A 23,396-nucleotide genomic window follows, 5' to 3' on the forward strand; every position below is an offset into this window, starting at 1 on the left:
TGGAAATTATTTTTGATGACGAATAACCATTTCTGTAGTTAAAATTATATCTTGGTTATCAGTAATCAATATCGAGAAAAAATGTTTCTCGTTACTTTTGTCCATGATGAATTTTTATTACCATTATGGATAGTTAGTATCCATCAATGAAGTAAAATTAATTGCGCAACATACATCCATAAGTAATAGAGGTATGAATATTTATGAAAAGGAATAAAGGACACCGTGTTTTGATATTTCTATTATAAAATATTTATGATAAACGGAATAAAATTCTAGCCACAATAATTAGTATTCGTAATCAAGAACAATTTCTATAATTTATAATTTATAAGTATTATCCACGAATAATAATTTTAAAACTTTTAAATACAGGTACAATATAAATTATAGAAAGTGTATTTCATATATTTTCATAGATAATTTCCACAATTTTTAGTACAACATTTCGTTATGTTAGCTTCAACTCATAACTGCCCACAGTGAACAGTCAATTCTCAGATTACCAACTAGAATTTTTTAGTCATAAGTACTGCTCCTCGGTACCTTGCTGACAAAGGTCATTAAATAACCCGAAAATTCTGACATTTCTGAAACATTATAAATTTTTCGTCGATCTCGAGATATATTTAGTGACACTAGTGAGGAATTTTTTATTTAAGTAACAAATTTTGACTACTTTGCTAATATAATTTTAAAAAACATGGATGATCATTAAATTTTCATCCAAAACATTCTTTCATACCTATTACAGTTACAAATATACAGATAATATAGCGAAGTACTTAAATACATCATATATGTAATTGTAGGATTTTCACCTTGAAAGACCAAATTATAGTCGATAACAGAAATAATTCAAAATTTCCCTCTAAGTTCCCAAAAAATCCACAAAGTTTCAAAATGGTCGCAACATTCGAGTTACTTAATGTCCCTTGTGTATGAGCCTATTGTTTATAGCCAATAACCACCAACAATGGAAGAAAAATGAAAGATAACCTCGTAAAAGAGACCGCGAAAATTGAAAAACGGGTAAAATCCACGTAAATCGAGGAACCAATATATTCGAGACAAAAATTATTTAAAAGAATAATCCAATTGTTATATTATACGTTCTTTCTTCTCAGTTATAACAGATACGGCTATAATAGTACGGTCTCGAGAACTTTAAGCGGTGATAAAGTATTCAAGCATAAGGCTAAGCGTATTATCCCTACCTAACTAAATTCCTTCAGCTTCTGCAGTATTTGTTTTGCAACACGTGTCCGTGCCGTTGTCCCGATGGCAGAGGATTCTCATTCGGCTGAGTAAAACTGACCGTTTTGTTTCCAATGCTGATTTCAATCGATCCAATTGTTCGCAATGGACTTCCGTAGCAACCGTTCGGTTAGACTCCGGCAGCTGAAATTGTGTAACTCCTTGCACGCTCCAAACTTCATTTTGCTGGTAATATGAAGGAACCTGGATTTAGTTGCTTCCTACCTTCGATATCACGATATCCATCCTTTATTTACCTCCAAACTGTCTCGTATTTTAACCAACATGAAAGAGAAAAGCACGCAAGGCTTTTGGAGTATATTTTCTTCAGAAGAGTCAATTTATTCCATTTCATGGCGCGATATTAAAATTGTTCGAAAATATTGAGACAAAAATTCAATTCTGAAAATGATTCTTTAAAATGATTCTGTAATATGAACGTTATTTTCAGAGTAATCGTATACTGACAAGAGATGAAAAATAATTGTGAATACTCTTTGTTTTCTTAGACACGTATATTCAAATTAAAAATCGAATTAAGAGATATGTAAATGAATAATAAGTCTTTTTCGAATACCTTATTTTATTCTTAATATCAGTGTATGAATTTCAAGAGATATAGAATGAAAAAAATTTTCAAATCATTTGATTCGTAACTTTCATCTATAAATATGTGTCATATATTATCTATTATGTATGATGTTGTTAGTGATGAATGAAATAACACCAACAATAAGAGCTATTATTTATTAAATTACAAAAAATGATCAAACACAAATATTAAATATAAATCTAATTAATTTCTGGCAATCACGTGCTCACACCAATTTTCACTATTACAACTCAATTTGACCTGACCTATGCCCAATATCTCTGGCTTGTTCTTTCTACTTTCATACATTACATGAACATACACAATTCACACAATCCCTCCATCATTACGCACCTACTCATTTATTACGATAACCTGAATCCATTAGATATTGACATTCCATGCATACTTGTCCCACTCATCCCTTTCTTGCAGACATCGCTCCTTTATTGTATCAACACATATATATTTAAAATCTACGTTAACCATTACCACAGATACAATATAATGGATACAATAAATATATTAATTTTGCCAGAAGTTCAAATTTTCGTATGGTGCTCTGCTTCTCCAGTGCAAAACATAACTTTCTTAATAATATATAGTTATACGTTAATTAGGATAAACATCTAAACACAGAGTTGCTGAAAGTTATAGATCAAAATGAACAATACATTAATTGATAAATTATTTTTCGCTTAAAAGAGTTAATTCACTAATTTTAGTAAATACATTGGATCAGATTTTGACCAATTGAGTATACTAATAATCATATTGAGACTATTTTATAAAATACTGTTAGAAACTGTTATACAGGGTCAGATATTTAAGTGTACCACATAATATTAATTAGAAATTATTTGTACTATAAAAAAGTGTTTCAAACGGAAGTTGTTTGATATAGGTGGAACATGCAATGCAATAATTGCTTGTCTTGTGATTTCGCTCTTTATCGGTACATAAAAGTTATAATTTAATAAATTTTTATGGAACTTTCAATGCTTCCTCAAATTACTGAAATCAGTTTTCTCAAATCAGAGGAAAAACTTCAGAGAACCAGCACATATCGATAAAATGTAGTTATTACTCGTTATGTTGCCTTCGATACCAAATAACATTTGTTTGAAACATTTTTTGATACAACAAACAGTTTATAAGTAATTTCAAGTAACAGAATTATAGAAACCTATTGTTTTTCTGTGTAAGAAGTAATATTCAAACGCCATAGTCAGAGGGATATAAGAGGGAGATCGGGGGAGGCCAGTTTGGAGTCGATGAAAACAAAGAATTTGTGACACATTTAATCCTCATTAACACCTTGACTGCCACGCACTTTTTATATGGTATACTCAGGGAGCTGCAATAAAATTTCCATTATTCTTACGATATAATGATAAATTATCAAACAATATGGCAGGAAAAAATTGTGCAAATTATTAATGTCCCCTATTCAAAGTCCTCTATTTATTTACGTTGTTTAAATATTCAAAAATTGGTTAGAGTAAAACAAATACAAATTTTTAAAATTAATATCCTGAACATTGATTACCACAAAGGCAGTCAACGTGTTAATTTAACCGATAATACAAGATAAGACTGATACGTGAGCAGTTCGATAGTGACTGAACTGGTTAACGTACAAAACGAGAAACAATAGCTGAGAGGAAAAAAGGAGCAGTGAGGTAGTCCTCGTCGTGTCGAGGCGTCAATATTTGCGTTTACACGTGGTCTTTACGGATCACTCAACGTACAAAAACTAGCTCCTCTAGCCCGATCGGATATACCTTTCATGGTAGAATTTAAACTCTCAACACTCTGAAAACTAAATTATTTTTAAAGATTTTAAAAAGTTCTTCGATTTTTCAATTTCTGTCACTTATCAGTTACATAACATTTAACGTGTAGTAAAAGCATTTGTGCAGTTACACTGATGTATTAGTTGTAATTATTGTAATCGTTACATTTATTTGACACATGAAAATATTCAATGGTATATCGAAGACAGATGAAATATGTCAAATGAAAATCAAGGATAACAAAATGTGAATGCGACTATTTGACACTTTAAAATAAAATAACACATAACTATCCAAATTTTTGAAACATTAAAAATTTTGGTGCATTATGCGATAGGAGACACCACAAGAGTATGATTAACCAATTTTTTAAATTAAATACTGACACAGAAAGACTTTCTAGCCCTTAACACAGTATTAAGATATTAAAATTCTATACTTCGTCCATAGTAAAAGTTCATTTCAGTTCAATGAACAGTTTTGTGTTCGAGCTTTTAATTCTCCAAGGAGAAACGTACGGAGTTATAATTATTTCGTTCCACGAAAGAAAGGAAACCGACCATTAGGCTATTAAACTTCTATATACATAGGTACTTTATATTTCTAGGATGCTCTCTGAAAGTCGACTGAAACCTTCTTTGAAACTTACGTCCCTTTGGTACCAAGCAAAATTTCTTTCTCTGAATTTTCAAACCATTGAATGAAGATTTCGTTAATACAGTAATACCTTCAAATTTATCAACAGCGCTAAATCAACGACACATGACCTCGCGTATGCTACTATTCTTCCTGTAGATGCGATGCCAAGCTCTTAATTAAATAGAAAATATTTCTTTAAGTCGTTCTTTCACATAAAGAGCAGTTCATAAGTAATTTCAATCGCCAAAATTAGATCACTCGGTATATCGATTTCTTCTGGAACAGGTGTAATAGTTCTACATGTACTGTTTTAAAGAGTGATATTTAAGTGTTACACTGAAATATTTTAAATAATAATCATGTATATAGCAAGTAGGAATCCTTAAAATTACAGGAGTAAAATTAGAAATTAATTCAGCAATATGTACTGTATTTACGATATATTAATTATAAATATGTGGTATCAGTGAATCATAAAAATATTGCATTAGTAACATGTAGTATTAGTGAAAAGTACCACTAATTGAGAGACGAGAAGTTTCAATATGACGATGATTCGTTGTTTGTTCGTTATGACAGTTTTAAGACGACTTTTCATTTAACTCACTAGCGCCACCACGGTCCGTATCTCCAACAAATATAATGTAAATATAGTAAATATCGTTGAACCATTTTCTGATTTTACTAATATAATCTTGGGATATTTTCCTTGCCACATTCATCGTTTTAAATATTTCACTTCAATGTATATATTTCAGTTATGGAACACAGTAAATTTAAGCCTTCGAATACTTGTATGTATGATTTCATATCAGTTCTCTGATTGTTAATTCTTTGCTCTACATCAATCTTATGTCAGTAGTTTTTAATCCTCATTTAGCAGATTACGGCTACAGTTGCAGCCATGCAGGGCCGGCGCGAGATAGGTTCAGCGCATTCACCGGTACTCGGCCCTGTGTCTTGGAAGACCCCACGGTTTACGAAAACTCGTCAGACAATATAGTAGATTGAATATTCGGAAGTATACAATTGCATAATCCATTTATCGATGACAGCTTGCTGCACACTGACACGAGTGCAAGGTTTTCCTTCCTACATTTGCATTGAAATATTTCGTTGCATCGTATTCCAAACGTTGATATTAAATGTTGACATCAAAGTTTGATACGACTGCAACACGGGTGCGGAAGATATTAGGTGTTAAGAAAATCTCCCAATTACAAAACTCCGATTTTGATTAACTTTTTATACAATGATGACATCATAAACAGATGCAAGAGATTTTTATAATAGCGATGATTCAGTTTGGAGGAGTGACAAAAATCATCAAAGTTCAATGTAACTCCACAAAGTCCTATTTCAGATAAAAAATACTTTCAGACAAATGTACTTTTTACGAGAAATTAAATTACATCCCTAGAGTCTGGTGTGGCATTTAACGTATTAAGTATCGGATTTAAATGTGTATTCTGGCCCCACCAAATTTTTGAACCCGGCCCCGCAAAAGATCATGGCGGCCCTGGACCCATGCATTGTTTACTTCTATGCTATAAGATGTATATGCAAAACATACGATAAAAGAAGTAGTATTTTGTACATTACTTATAATAAGAGAAAATAATAAATAACTTACGAACGATATAAAAAATGTTCAATCAAGTTCCGAACTAAATAATGAAATTCAAACTCGCGTCAAAATAAACCCTAAGTTCGCTACTCGAGATCGTAATTGATCTACTGTTAATCTTCGATTCTGTTTCTATGTCATTTTTATATTCGTCAATTTTCGATTCTATATCGGTCCCAAAATCTTAAACTCCCAAAGGTCTTACACACCTGACAAAAAGGACGACACGATCTTATTTAAAAGTCGTACTAAAAATTATCGCGAGTTATAAAACTGTAAATAATATGCAATAATAACATCTATCCACGCTGGTATCGAATCCAGAAAAATTTAATAACTTCGTATAAAATTGAAAAATGATAGTCATGGAACCAATGCAATATCAATTCTCAGGAGTCGAAATCGAAATCGATATAATCCATAACAGGTACATTCATAACGCCTGTAACGTCATTTCAGCTCTGATAACAATTTCAAGAATCGAATCATAACTATTTCCAATCCCGTCTTATAACAGTTTATAGCAAGTTTCCATAAACATTTAAAGCGGTATGAACAAGACTAGTATCAAGAGATTCCGTGAAATACAAGCAGAATATCACGTAACCCACCACTCACAACTTTTATCACGTTATATTACTTCGAGAAAAGAATCGGCGTTGCTCTTACGACAACTGGGTACAATCGATACACGTCGCCGCTTCGAAGGAACCGACGAAGAATGTATACTCCATCTATCTAGTACTCCGTCCAATCAATTATTTTCGCGCGGGGTCTCGAGTTCCGAATGGCGAGAATTCCTGTAAGAAGTAAGAAGCAGACCGCTTTGCCATGAATTATACCGCGCGAGAGGTGGTGGGATGGGCGGAAGAGTGGGGATGAGGTGAACGAAGTGGGGAGTGAACGAGAGTGGGAGAGGTCGAGCAATTGAAGCGGCCGCAATAAAAGCGCATGAAAATAAAATGTCCCAGACGGTTTCGCAAGAGTGAAGAGTTCCCGCGAAGTTCGTCGTAATAAACGGACGATACTCGCGGAAACTTTGATACCGTTCGCGCGGCCGACTTGCTATGCGAGCAACGTAACCGTCTGCGTCCATGGAATAAACGAGTAACGGCGCAATAGGATCAACATAATCCGATTATCTCGACTTTACCGATCGTATTTCCAGATAACGCGATGATATGAGTATCTGGAACGCTCGTATAATCCGGACAACATCTGCATCCGCTTTCTTTCTACCGTTTCGACGCGTAATATCCTTAACGAGAACGTACGAACGAGGGAACCTCTAGGAAAATCGTTTCTTAGACATCTCGTTCGCGTTGTCGTCGGACAAACGAGTAACGGTAGATACGAATCCTCGCTGTCCTCGAGACGGGACGTGATGGGACAGCTTCTGACGCGCCCAAGGCCACCCCCACGCTCGTTCAACGCCGCTCTAGTGTATATATGCGCACTCTCCCCACTTTTTTCTCACGCCTAGTCGCATTATAACCGCGGCCGCCGTTTTGCTCAACGCGTCGCATGCTTGAAACTTTCGCGAGCCGTTCCAGACTGCATACAAAAAACCGCGATGCGAACGTTGGAATTTCTTCGTGGAGAAGTTTTTATTTTATGCCCGCGAATGCTTGCTCTGTTATATTCGGGTAAAGTTTTCGGAACAATATTTGTAATTTCCTATAAATCTGTCAACTTCGCCGACGAAATTGAGAGTCATAAGTGAAGAATAAAGAATATTGTACCGATTTACAATGAGTCGTTCTGTAGTTAAGCGATGCGTGGATAGGTACATGTTTTGAGAGCGTACAATTTAAATAAATTTAACAAGAATCCTTTTATACTATGTCTCACGTGGAATATTCGATTTTAATGACAATTAGAGTATACAGGGTGGACCATGCAAATATTACAGGTCACGATTTCGTTGTTAATATATTTACGAAGAAATGCCAAAGGAGAGAAATAATTGGATCGAAAAGCACTACTTCTGTAAGCCCCCAGGTGCTTTTTAAACGTAGCAGTGCAAAATGGCGAAAGAACGAGTACAATGTAATGGAAAAGCGTTTGAACGTTTGAACATCTTTAATAAAGACATTCTTTTTTACCATCTCGAGAACTAGTTATTTCTTTGCCATTGTATTCTAATATATCTTACGCGGAATGAACAGAGGGATCGATCTGTGCCACAAAAAATATGCATTTTAGAAAGAGAAAAATACAATTGTTAATTGCACATGCACCGTTGCACGTAAAAGAAGTCTAAGGGCCTGCTGATGCACTGCTCCTCGAACCAATTATCTTTTTCCTCCGACATTTTTTTATAAATGCATTAATAACGAAGTTACGACTTGTTGCATACGTGTGATTTACCTTATACGTATGTATATAAGGCGATGTTACATGTATGTTACATGGCTATTTCGAATAATTCGTAGATTATAAATGTTACGAAAAAATATTTCAGACAAAAGTTGCATGGTTTCTGGAGAGACGTGTAGAATCGTGATCAGTTTTACAGTATTTTGCTTTTTCATCAAGGTATGATGGTCACTTTTAGTTTTTTAAATGGAATGGTTGATATTTCTTCTCCTATTTGGATAAGGCATTAAATTCTACACAAAATATACATTACCAAATACGAACACATATATATTCGTATATATAGAGTGTTACCATTAACATGATGCCATATTTTTCAGTCATTACGACTATCTAACATATAAATATATAGAAGAAAAAATTGATTGATAATAAATGTACAGCAATTGTCAATAATAAAAATTTTGTTTTGCAGCAGTCTGTTTTTATAATGAAATCAAAATCAAATTGTGTTTCTAAAATACAATCATGTCTCTTCTTTTGCTTATCATATTATAGTGTAAATCTAATAATATGTTAGTAAAATTTGTGATTTTGCTGTTTAACAATTATATATTCATTACAAATTATAATATACACACGTCACATAAAGATCACAACGATTAGGTATGTGTGGTGAAATTTCTCTTAATACTATTATTATTTCGTCACTATTCACTTTTACGCTTTTCATAATAAACTGACTCTTCCCACAACATATTGGCTCTGACCTATAACAATTGCACAATAACGCTCATTCTAAATTTTCCACTCGCACTTCCAGAAACGTACATATTTACATTCGTGTCATCACTCTACCTCACACATTCGCATTCACACAAATAAAACCAAATCCACAAAATTATCGTGTAATATGGATCTTGAATTCGTCTTGATATCTTTTATAGTAAAATAAGGATAAAAATATTAAATCCTATTTAAAAATGTCGTATGATTTTGGTATGAAAACAATCTCTTTTTGAAATATCTACCATTGTCACCTATTTCATACTTAAAATTTGAAAATTTTAGATTGAAGTAAAATTGCAATTAAAGTTATAATTGATTGAAATGTTTTCCTTCCATATGAAAACAAAATTTTTTACATCGAATGAGAAAGTAATTTAGTTTTAATTCCATAATGATTGTTTTCAATAGCTTGTATGATTTAAAATTTTCAATCAAATTTAATTCGATAATTTACAATTCTGTTAATTACTTTGTTCGATTCAATTTGGCAATTTATGATTCTTAAATCATCTATATTCGACAATTTATTACCTTTAATTTGATTTAATTGGGTTTGTTTCAATAATTTATAATTTTCAATTCGATTTAAGTCGATAAATTGTGACTTTTAATTCAATTAATTCAATAATTCATTATTTTAGGTTCATTTTGATTGAATGATTGTCTGAATTCGATATTACATTTTACATAAAATATAGTATAACGTAAGTAAAATATTATCGATATCGAATAATAATATTACTAACAATAAGAAATTTCGTGCTTTCAATTTTACTGGAAGTATTAATTTTTTAAGGATTATGAATAAATTACATTTTGCGAATGTTGTCATAGTGAACAACATAAATTGCAACTTCCGAAAAATATGTTTGAAAGATATTTATACAACTGTTTGAATGATGTTATTAATATGTTTTCATTGAAAGGTTCTTTATTTGTCGACGTTTCTCCACTACGCTTTCAATATCGACATCTTTTATTCTTTTCAGAGAACCTTCCGTGGCTTTAATCTTGGAAGAATCAGCTATGGTTTGGTCACAATTGCGATCATCCTCGATTACGATAAACGATTATCAAGAGCTATCTATATATCGTTTAACTTCCATCTTGCACTTAAATTTTACATCAAAGCTTAGGTCTAAAGTGCACAATGGCGATGCAACAAGAACATGATAGATAATATTGAAACTGGTTCATCTAAGTAACAAGTTTACGCATAGTATAGTATATACATGAGTATAGTAAGAGCTGCATTAGTATGCATATACTGGCAGGAGTTAAGAAACAAAATAATGATTTACGAATTTCTATATATACTTTATATAAAAATCAGCAAATCGTTAATGATTGTAATGACCTAAGATTTATTATATTTCATTTCAAGCTATTAAAACGTTTTCTATTCGGATATATTAAAAAATTAATTGTGACACAAATACAACTTCATTCTAATGTTTCAGCTTTTTATTATTTAACAGAAATTATTTTATATCATTCTATATGTCGTATATTACGACATAAAGTAAATAATAAAATCATTCTTTTTAGATTTTTGACACAGATCTATCTACTAGCACTTATTACTAACATTTATTAGCCCTCAATCTAATGGTTAATGAATAATTTCACTCCGTTTCCTAAAAATTATACTTTGCATAACATTAAGTTGAAGATTTGTAGATATTGTAAATTTTTGTAAGACAGAGGTGTTTATGGTACAATGTTAATTAACATGTCAGTGCCTATAGAAGAACTGCATGTACTTTTATATAATTGTATTATTAATAGGACATTTATCAGTGCATACAGTTTTGTTAAAAGTGTACAATTTATTAAAAGTGTACAGCTTCTGTATAAAATATTTTTCGTGAGACGAGTGTTTTAGAAATTACAGAGTTGTATGAGTTGTGTGGATCACTCTGTACAATTGAGCACGTGTGCTTACTATTTAGACAATCAGTTTAACATTTATTGTATATTATTTAATTCTCTGGAAACATGTAAGGTGCTTATTTAACACGTTGACTGCCACGCGCATTTTACGTGGTTTGCCCATGGGGCCAACATGAATATTTTATTATGCGATGCATATTATGTTGAAATATTATTTACAACAGATAAGGAGAGTTGTATAATCGCGTTTAATGTATTTTTCGTGGTGGGGGTCACCGGTGACCCCCGCGGCGCTGTAGACCATTTTTGCAATTATCAATTGTATAAAAAGCAACTCGAAAAAATATTTCAATTCCCGATTTTAGGATGAAGTCAGCGATGTATTTAGTGAAATGTTCTGATCACGAGGATTTCATTTCATTGTGTAATTACGTACAGAAAAAACGTCGTCACGAATTTAAAAAGAAACCTGGAAGTGTGCGAAATGTAAGGCGATTTTGCAAAGTGTGCTATGAAAATAATTCAAATCAGCTAGGAAGAATGAGAGAAAAGAATTGCACTAAAAAAGTGGCGACATGTTGTGCCGACTGTTTTGGTTCACCTTTTCTTTGTATGAATAAAATTATTTTTGCATATTCTGTATGGCATTAATTTCTTCCAACAATTATAGTAACAATGGCACTGTTTAAAAATTTATCAGTATCGATATTTACTCTAATTATGTATTTTTACTAATGGTCGTGTCACCGGTAGCCCCCGTGGCGCCACCGCCAAGTTGAGTGCCGGTCACCGGTGACCCCCATGGCAGTCAACGTGTGAAAGTAATACTCACACATGCAAATATACATATAGTTTCCTCAAACCAACTTCGTGGACATGAAAGGATCTTAATCTTCCTCCCTAGGTTTAATTTTATTATCCTTATTTGCATATTTTCTTAAGAAATACGATATTGAAGATCAGGAAATGAGCATCCGAGAATGTTATTTCGTTGATTGCAATTATCAGTTTTATAACAAATTTTGTGTTTTAGATAAGAAAGCAATTTGAAATTGTGACGTTATCGGAAATGAATTATTCCATTGGAGAAACAGCTAGGGAAACGGGAATTACCAAGTCTTCAGAGAAATACACCTTAAAAAACTTCTGTTCTGTCGGAAGTTTTACTCCGATAAAAGGCTTAGGGAGCAGCAGGAAGACCACAATTATTGTTGAAAATCGTTCTATGCAGACAATAAGTAAACGAAATGCTCGAAGAATCTTATCGGAAATGGCGGCTATTACGAAGTTGAAAGAAAAAGAAAATAAAACAAAACACCTAAAGTTAAAACCTATAAAAGTTGGCCCATTAAGGAATCGGAAAAAGAAACGAATGATTGATGGATTATAACTCATGTGTTAAGTTACTACAAAAAATTGGGATGAATTAGACAAGGAAATTAAGAACTTAGCCTAAAAACTGAGAATGATTAGTCAAATTATAACTAAAAAAGATATTGATAAATCAATGATCAATGAATATTGTCATAATATATACTTTATGAATAAATATTTTAAAATGTTATATAAATAAATTTAATTACGAGTAAAAATTTGTAATTGGAATTTTATATAAATAATCACATATATATTTTTAAATGAGTTATTTCTTTAAGATTTCATGGAATTATACGATTTCTATTGACGAAGCTACGACTCAAATATTAATATATTATAAACGTAATTTTACGTTTACTTCGGAAACAAATAACTTTTGTATATATGAGCAATTGTTCACTTATTCGTATAAAGTGGTAGCAGATTTATTAAGCTCTTGTAATAAATAAAATATTGCTAGTCAATAAAACAAGCTTAAAATTTGTTTACTTTTATGTGTTACGCAAAATGTGTATATATAGCTTATGAAAGTGAAACGAAGCTGGTATACTTTTTAATTTGAAACAATAGTTCAGAATTAAGCTAATCAATCATGAAATTTTAGCTTCCATCAAAATTCATTAGAGCTAATCCGATTTCCGCGTAAGCTGATCGAAGCACGTCAATTAGATGTCACAGGATTTATCAATTACACTGAATTTAAATACTTGCATAGTCATCGATACTTATCAGAATTTATTCGTCGCAATTTACTGTATATTGATCTAGTGTTGTTACTAAAACGACATTAGCGTCCTCAAATTATTCCTCTGACACATGAATTTTCTAAATTATCTATTAAACATCAGACCCGTGATTATATTCAAATCCGATCAATTCACAGTTATCTTCGCTCTTTAATAAACGCGTTTCATCTAAATCATCAGCTGCTCTCCATTAATTAGACGTGCGGCGTACCGAAATCATCGTCACCTCTCGCAGTCGTTGCGATATATCGCTGCAGGTGATTACGAGTGCATAGTCACCATCATTATCATTACTCGTTTCGCGTAACTGGACGCAGCCGTGGCTTTGAAATAGTAGATAATGACACAAAATATCACTAGACAGAATCAAACTGTATCGAATACTGTATTGGATTTGATGTACTATCACGCTCAAGAAGTGCAGGTTCAAGGTTACACGGTTAGAAGATTTTAAAGTTATGTCAATTCTGTTAAATGGAATTATATATTTAGTTGTGTGCCAATAAACGAATATTTTTCGATAACAAAATTTTTGCGTACAAGTATTAGAACACTTGCATAGATAAACAGTTGGTTGGTTTAAAAGAGACTTTAATTTTATTTTTTGAATATCGTATTTTGATATAGTTATGATGTTTTCAATAAAATAGTGTATTTGTATGAATATTAAAATATTCAATTAGATTATTTAAATAAAAAATAAATAAAAGTACTAATGATATATATCACAGATATATTATAGAAATACAAAAATGTAGTATTGAAAAATAAATATGTCAAAAACTGATTGATAGTTTTACTTATACATTCCGATTAATCTCCTACAGAGAATAAAACATGCATCTATTGAGGTATAAAGAGGTTACTTAAAATCTTTGAAACCTCTTTACTTTGGGAATAAAACAATGTATAATATATAGAATTTTTATTTATCGTCTAGAATGTGAAAACTATAATTAAATCCATTTGCGTGGACTACATTATACGTTGTAGTCTGCTCGCATTCACAATTATACAGGGTAATTTCCTTGCTAGTGGACTCAAGTCACCATCGCAGATGAGGTTCTGCGTCCTTACACTGTGATATGTCGAATGTTTACAACAATTGTGTGTGTATATATGCAAGCTGTAAAATTTAAAGCAGTTTCCTGAATAGGTAGTACTGTCTTTGAATCCACTAGCGAATCACCCTGCATAATACATGGGTTCATTAATTAATTGTTTCTCTATAATTATATCGACCGCGTTTTATCATACAATTAACTTTGATCATTATATTCTAAATTTAATCTCAATTTTATCCTACCCTAATCTCAGAATTAACTATAATATTATAAAGTATAGGACTGATTAAATGTTTGTTAGATTCCACTCCTGTAAAAATACATAGCAACATTTAAAGCGAACATTTTGTTTTTCAATTAGTGATTACAGTGATCTACTAACACCATAGTTAGTAGTTAATTAAAAAAGTTAATCTATCACTATCACTGATCACCAATGTTTCCGCTGTTTGTTCGTCAACCTGAAACGTGTTGCAAGATGGTAATTATTGACATTTGAAAATGTTGGGATTTTTAGAAGGAAATCAAAGCGTTTAGCGTGCAGAGAAATAACCGTATTCAGAGAGACAGCAATAGATATGAAGGTGGAGGACGAGAGAAATCGAGTGAAAATAATACTACGTTTCCTTAGTAGGACTTCATTATGTGCGGGGGGCCAGATGCGGAAAACTGAAGGCTAGTTTTTTGGGGAAAGACCCGTGTCGTTGGAGAGGCGTAAACGAACTGACTCTTTTTCGCCGCTTATTAGGCGTCGAGGTGGTCCGCGAGTCATGGGGCCCTGGTCGCAAAGACATAAACCAGGCCCCCATTGATCCGGGACCCTCGATGTCCGGAAGGAGTAGAAAATATTTACAAGGAACCTTCGTTTTCCGCATCTGGGATGTGTCTCTACAGATATATAAAGTTTAATGTAAGTGAAATATATACATTTGTGCGAATGTAAAAACAGAGCTTCAAACACGCCCTTATGAGTCACAATACTCACAAAGCGTTTTATACTGCTCCGGATTAGAGATTGACTCTTGCAAGAGACAGCAGGCCCTTTTAAACCCAAAAACCGACCCCTTGATGCCTGCATAGTATCGAAATTCCGGATTAGAGATTGACTCTTGCAAGAGACAGCAGACCCTTTTAAACCCAAAAACCGACCCCTTGATGCCTGCATAGTATCGAAGGTCCTTGAAGTCCTAAGGTCTTGGCAAGGTATTGGCCTGCAATCTCCAACAGACCTGTCACCATCGTCGCATGACCGTAGTTAATTTACAACAAAAAATACTTACTTCAACTAACGTATGCTTCGATTACTGGTCCAATTGCAACTTCCAGTACTCTTATTTCCTTACATTACGTAGATTTTGGATATTATCTATAATATTTACCACTGATAGCTACAGTTTTGAACAATAGAAATGATTTTTTGAAGCGTGCATATATTTAGGGCAGGGACCCATATTAAAGATAGTGATACTTTGAAAACAAAAATTCCTAAAAACAGACATGTGCTAGTTTTAAGAGTTTTAATATTTACATATTGTGGATGACTTTCTTGTGAGATAATTTTATTGCAAGGAAAGGCAATCGAAAGGTAATAATTGCTTAACAATATGATTTTACCACTCGATAGCAACAAATATATTATAACTTTCCTTAGAATTAATAAATTCGAAAGTACGTGTTTAACTTTTGCCTTTTGCGAAACGAGTAGAATTATATTGTACGGTCAGTACCTATGGATGGACATTTGAGACAGCATAGACAGAATACGCTGATTGGATCAGGCTCTGCTCACTCGTAACTGACACAATTCGATAAGACACCTTGCAAGTTTCTACATATAAGAATATAAGGATACGAGAACATAACACTTTGCATGCGAATTCAGATTATAGAATTTCACGAATAAATTTAGATAGAGAACACAGGACTTGAGATTTTACGAACCGATTCAAATTGAAGAGTGGATCTTGCAAGCACGAATCTGGGTAGATATCGGATATACCCCGATTTGGATAAGAGTGTGACGATACTTTCTAAGGATTTTTCTAACGACAGATAGTCAGAACGTCGCATTCTTCGCACCGTTTCAGTGGAAAATAGTATGACAATTGCGTTTCGAAATCGATTCCGAAGTAAATTGACTGTAAAAGTGAATATTGTAAGAAAATTTTTGTGTTAGCAAATAAAGCAAGGTACAACGCTAATTTATTTTCTAAATAACTGCTTCCACGAACATAGTGAAAATGACAATATGTTTTGGTCAGAGATATCTCGATTGAAATATCGCTTATTCTAGAGTTATTCGTGGAATGTCACGAATTTTGAGGTATCGTTCGACAATCGCTGGCTTTTGCTTTCACGGATGTCAGCAAAAGACTTCTTGAGGAAAAGTGCCTGACTGCGACTGGTTGGCCGCAACTGACTTGAACTGTGATATTATTCAGAATATATTTGACCATTTGCACGAGATATTCCAACATCTGGTATAGTGCAATGTCACCCAAAAATTCTACTTTTTTCTTAATTCTCTGAACGTAAAATAGATATGTGCTGCCGAAATTCACCATAACTTTCAAAATAATGCCTCAGTTGCAAATTCCTCGAAATTAAGTACCCTTACTAGAACATGTATATAATTCCAAAACGACATGAGAAGAGAGGTACATCGATACATTTTTCCATTACTTGAAAAATTCCATAGCATCTACATGTTTAATTCGAAATGGAAGGAGTTTTTAGACATACATATCGAATTCTATATACGTTAGGTGTGTAAGAGTATTGTAGAGGATGAAGTTAGGACGGATACACACAGGTCTCTGATGGATAAATAATGATGCAATTGGAATCTAAAAGATCGAGCTTTTGCTATATACACTTGCAGATATTAAGCTAAACGCTCGGATCGAACCCGAGGCTGTTCTTCACTGTCACTCGCTTTCGTGGAACAGCTCAAGCGTTCCCATGCGTTCGCTTAAACCTAAGACTACGCATTCACTCTTTTATAACTGTGTCCCTTAAGAACTAAAATATGCTATAGTATCTTCATTTAGTAAGTGTCTCGTGGCCTAAACTAGACAGGTCTTAATACAACTGATTTTTGTGGTGACTATTTAACAGTAAAAGCTTGAATAAATCTTGGCTCTGTTCTTCAGATGAATTGTCGCTTGTAGATGTACTATACGTTACAGAGAAGAAGTCCACCAAATGAAAAGTAGGATCGAATCCCCACCAACTCCCTCATTTTAATGTCATCGCAGAGATAGAGTAAACGAGTTTCCCTTATTGGCAGAAATGATCTCTTCCTATTAGCACGGCCATATAGCACCATGTGACAATGAAAGCGAACAAAATAATCGAGAAAAAGTGAAAACAGGCACAAGAAATAGATGCAAGAGCGTAGACCTATCCCTGAAACATTAACTTCAGATTCCTTCGATGTATTTCCATTTCTTAATTTTATTTAACTGTACTTATATTTGATACACGTGTTAAATATGTATTAAATATTTGAGCCGTTCACTGCACAAATCGATTAACTTCACTTTTTGAGAAATTTTAAATTTATGTGTCAAAGCACTTGGTATAGTCGTAACTTTTATATTTATAACAACTTTCCCTGATAATTAAGATTAAGACCATTAAACGACAAAAATTTGTTGGCCACTTAATAATAAATAATTTATTTCAGAGGTCACTTTCATTAACTCCGTACTCCAATATTAATCGTTGCAATAATGCAACTCAAATGCACTAGCAAGCAATGAATGATAACGGTGAATTTTTTAGTGCCGTCATATCAGAATTTAAGTAAAATAAATTAATCAGTCACAGTCTAATTTTCGCAGAATCAAGTACTTGTGAAGTCAAATTAATTATTATCAAAAATAAAGTTTAATTTGGTATATTTTAACTTCTACTGTGTACTTTACCAGTCTTACAGGACTACATACTTTTTCAGCCTTTTCAACATCACTTCCAGATCGTATTTTGGTTTGAGTTATTATAAACAATTATTTCAATTTGTCAGTGCTTTAAAAAAAATAAAATTATACCCTTATAATCGAGATGAGTGAAACTAATAATAATGTGGATATGCAAAATGGTGAATCATCTGATGGTTCACAAATAATAATATATTATAACAGGATCATTAATATTCATTTTTATGAAAAGTCTGTAATGAAAATATCTTATAATTTTCTTTTTCCGAGTTAAAAAACTTAAAAATTTAAACACTGAATTTAAGTTTATTACTTGGCAAATCGATTAACTCTTCCAGTAACATAAAAATGGTAACATTACTAACGATTACCGTTTAACTATTTTTTCTTATAAATTTTATATGCCGTTAGATGAAAGTTACATTTGTATTTACGCATTCTACAATATTTATTTCGATTTAAATTATAAAGGGAATTTTAAAAAAACAATTTATATTATTTCATTGCATTTCTCCACTTTTTGTTCTATGGAGTTAATCAATTTGTGCAGTAAATGGCTCATTTATGAACTATAAATGAAAATAATCATATTTTGTTCGTGCAGTATTACTCTCTTGTTCACAGGCTTGCAATGTATTAGTCGAATATAGGAATTTTACGGATATCTTATGCCTATGTTAACGTATAACGTTTCCGAATGCGAAAGTAGTGGTTTCGGTAGTGTCATAGAAAAGTGGGGACTGTTGAGCGAGCATATTAGGTGGAGCGAATGGAATGCACCCCTGTGTCGAAACGATGGACTTCTTCTTTGTAACGCATAGTATTTATTTCCACACGCGCAAATGAGCGAGCATATTAGGTAGAGCGAATGGAATACACCCCTGTGTCGAAACGATGGACTTCTTCTTTGTAACGCATAGTATTTATTTCCACACGCGCAATACATGAAACCGTCATTGGTCTGAGCTCGCTCCCTCTACTGACGACGTCACTTCAAAGGGCCTGAGTAACGGGGCCCGCAACGTGAGAGTCACCTTGATCAGAAAGAAGGGTGAATAACAGGAAAGGGAATTGGAAATGTGCAGTCCAGGTTTATTGTTTGTTAGTATGTTAGTATTGTAATAGGTGTGAGGTTGCTGTCAGACTTGGTGACATTTCGGTCTTCAGGCTTACGTAGACTTGTATCGATTGATCAGTGGGATGTCAAAGCGAAATCAATCAGTTTATATATATATTTATATTAAACACTTAGATGTAAAGAGCTGTTTAGATGCAGAAAATTTTACACATTTTAGTTGCTAATATAATTCATTTTTTGTTACACGTCAAAGAATCAATGCATATCAGATATATTTTGACAATGTAATCTATTTCTGAAGGTTTAGGGTATCTTGAGGAGTTCTTGTAACATTCGACTTCATTGGCTACAGGTACAAGAAATAAATGTTTGTCATTGTCCAATTATTCATACATTTATTCGTCTTTGGGATCATAATAATTGTCATTGGACTCTAACTTATCTCGTTGAATATAGGATCCTGCTTAAAGGTAGTTACTTCTTGTAATTGAACAGAATGACAAATGTTTGAAACATTTTTGTAGGGTAAATAAGATTCTGAATAGTGTCTGCTTTTATAAACATAATTTTGTAAAATATTATCAACGTCGTTACATAAAAATTAATAATCTGTTTGATTAATATCATTTGTTAATATTTAAAACATTGAGACCATCGGATTATAATAATTTTAATTCGAGTAAATATGCAAATATGCAATAATACATACGTACTAGCCAAACACTTTAATTTTAACAATTTAACAATTTGATTTTAACCTGTCGGCAAATTAATTTTATATGAAGGTTTCAAAGCTAATAGCATTAGTATAATTATAGAATTAAGCGTTAGCTCAACCTGAATAAATCGCTGAAACGGATTAATTGATAAACTTGATTTCCAATTAATTAAATACTTCGCTTCTTTAGTCTACAGAATTAAATTTATTTCAAGTTAATCTTATAATGAGTTATTTTTAGTTGTCCTAGCAAGTTCAAGAATGAAACATTTAAACTAAGTGATAATGAAAATACCTTTAACACTTTTAATACTTTATTTGCAAAAAAACACTTTTATTTTCCTGCTCTAGTAAAATACGATAGTCTATCCTCCTTCAATATCCATTTTATCGATTAAATTTTTCTAAATACGCCATTCGTTGATATAAGAAAAATGAGATAGTTGAGAAATTCTATTGGAAAATATCAAAGTGCTTATTCAAAACACTGTTGAAAATTAATTTATATAAACGAAACGAAATTTTTACGAAACAATTTGGGAAACATGTTGTTTCTACATCTCTTAACTCCAAAAAACTCCAGGTGTGTTTAATAGACTAAAGGTCGATTTTCAATATTCAAATTCCCCCAATAGCGTTACGATAAAAGTAAATTGAATTCTTAATTCTGCAACCTTCGTACGTTAAAATTTATTATTTAAATATAGCTTTAGAAAATATGTCCTTTCTCCTAATGTAACCTACGCAAAGAAATTTGTTATTAAGGTACTGAAAAATTATTTTTAATAATAACAGATTTTTATTTTCTGTGATTCAAAGATATATTTATATTTCCTGTGCGAAAAAATCAGTCGACTTGCAAAATGATAGACTAACTTTATCGTTTAATTTCATAAGTAATATAAATATAATTCAATTGCTACATCTGGTGGCAATAAATGTAATTTTAACTATTCCAGCTATCTTTTATAACCCGAAACGGATATATGAGATGGTATTAAGAAAAATAATCCTTCGATATAGACCCATCTGCGAGAGATTTCAGTCTCATCCTCTAAAATATAGGATGGGGCGCTCGCTAGTAGACTCAAAGGCTATATCGTCGCTTGAAGATCACAGGAGCCAGGTCTTTAGGATCAAACAATTCGGCATCAGAATTTTTCTCTCCATGCCTTCTGCATGTTTGAAAGCCTTCACTTTTGTTATGACTTCTCGTGTCGCGGAATACGAGAATCCTGGAAATCCATAATTTAACGAAATTAGGAGATGGCTCTTAAGACTTGGCTAACAATAGGCCCGAGGGCTCCACGTGGTCCGCGCGCGTTGGAAGCCTCAGGCCCTAGCTAGGGGCCATAAACGGCCGATGGGGTCACCAGCGCGCGGGTGGACCACACGTACCTCACCTTGGAGGAGAGGGTTTCCTCCACTATCGTCTACCTTTTGGGTGAACCTTCTCTTCCTCCAAGGTGACCGATTCGCGGACCAAGGGAACGCCCTTGGTCAAATCAGCCAATTATATTTGGCGAGCTCCCGATTTTTCCTAAGACCGATCTTAGGAAAATCGAGGAGCTCACTTCCTTTCGAATTATCGAAGACAGCATTTCTCTTCGAATCGTCAGAGACACCAGTTCGCTTCGAATCGTCGAAGACACGACTTCTTTTCGCTCGTGCACCTGAAACAGTTGCCCAATAGTAATTTGGCGGGCAACACTGCGAGGTTGCTAGTCGGATTTACAACCCGTCCGAATACATCAAAAGATTCAATCGCGATGCAACAGGAGGGGTACTGTGTCCTTACCCGATAATTTGACGAGTTTCAAATTTTACGCAAAATGACTACTGCCGTCGATGATACATTCGTCAATTACTATATTCGTCAATTACATCAAATACAAAACATGCCGTATAATTACTCGGCTTGGCTACGTTCACGTCTTAACCTAGCCACGTAGCAACATTTCGAAGAAAAAGTACTACATAGGTTATTGAGAGGCTTCGAAACCATGGACTTTACACTTCCTCTTTCTAGGATGCGACGAATTGATGTCAAAAACGGTGTAAAATCAATGCTGACAATATCCTTGCTCGCACTTATTCCGAATTCCTCTAGAATTTCTGTCAATTCTCACGTAGGAATTATGTTAATTTAAATTCCTCGTAGATAGTGGTTTAGAGGTTTGAGAAAGAATAATCGCTTCTTTGATAACAATAATAAATTTGATTTATAAGAAGATAATATTTGATCACAGTTGATCACTCGTGATACTCGCACTAGTTCCTAGATTCGACCCTACTCTAGTCAGACTTCACTCGACTCTGCTCTACTCTTACTCTGTCTACAACTCTACGACGACTCTCGAACTCTAACTCCGAATTTACCCTTAATCAATTCTCGGATTCTAACTCTCTGATTAAAGGTTTTATACATTGCCGAACCGTGAGCGTTCTCGCAATTGACAATTCATTGAACCAAGGATGTGTCCTTTGTGCACCTATCAGTTACCTCTGGAGAAGAAGGAACGTTCTTTAGGGTTGATGCTGGAAGTAACTCCTTCGGTGTGAGGGCCTTAGGAGTTCACATGTACGTTGATGACCGTTGAGCAATGATCGCAACTGTATCACCCTTGGTTTATACCAGGTGTAGCGACCATAGGTACGTACAAATAACAACATTTGGCGTGCAAATGGACAAGAGGGTTTATGGAATGCGCCCATCTATCACTGTTTTTGAGAAAGTCGTCCTTCGCCTCAGCAAAAGTCTTTATCCATTTAGCAGGGTAAAAAGCAGCTTTCAGGCTTAGACAATAACGGCCTCAACAGCGCACGCGTGTACCATAAACCCTTGTATTTTCCGACAGGCCCGCGAGGCATCGCAGGCAGACGACGGCCCGCCACGTGATGCACCGTGGGTCCGCAGGAAGCTCCCCAGTATTTTCAGACCTTAGGCGCGTACTGCCGCGCAGGAAGAGCGAGGCAAGGAAACGCTCGAAAGTAGAGGACCGAGAGGTCACCGGGAAGACCTCGGATTGCTTAACACGTTGAGTGACGTCAGTCCCTGGGGACTGACAGTGAACTCTCCGTTCAGGCGACGTCAGTCCCTATTGACTGACAGTAGACTTTTCGTTTGGACGTCGTGGATTTTAGGGCCTGACAGCGAACTTTTCGTTTCATCGACATCGATGCGTGAGATTAGCATTGTCAAGGGTTAAATTATCAATGACAATTAATATATTGTAAAAATTTAAGTCCCTCTGTTAAAGTAAATCTTTACACTGCTGCTGCTATTTCCGACTGATCGTCTCTTGGTGATCGCCTTTTTGCCTTTGTAGCGTCCTACGGTATCGAATCCCTTCGATTTCCGAGAACGCTTATCACGCGCCAATTTAATATTGCGTGACTAGTTGAAATAATAAGGATCCAAAATGTGTGTGGTCAAAGAGAGTGTTTATTTAGTGAAAAGTGTAGAATAGTTATATTGGGACGTTAACGGAGTACCGTTTCGAACACGCGTTTGTATGTGCAATTTAGATGTTTGAAGGATTGGTGCCGAAGACGAACTG

Source organism: Eufriesea mexicana, unplaced genomic scaffold (assembly GCF_001483705.2).
Source record: "Eufriesea mexicana isolate 0111107269 unplaced genomic scaffold, ASM148370v2 scaffold1357, whole genome shotgun sequence".
In the NCBI taxonomy this organism is placed as follows: Eukaryota; Metazoa; Arthropoda; class Insecta; order Hymenoptera; family Apidae; genus Eufriesea; species Eufriesea mexicana.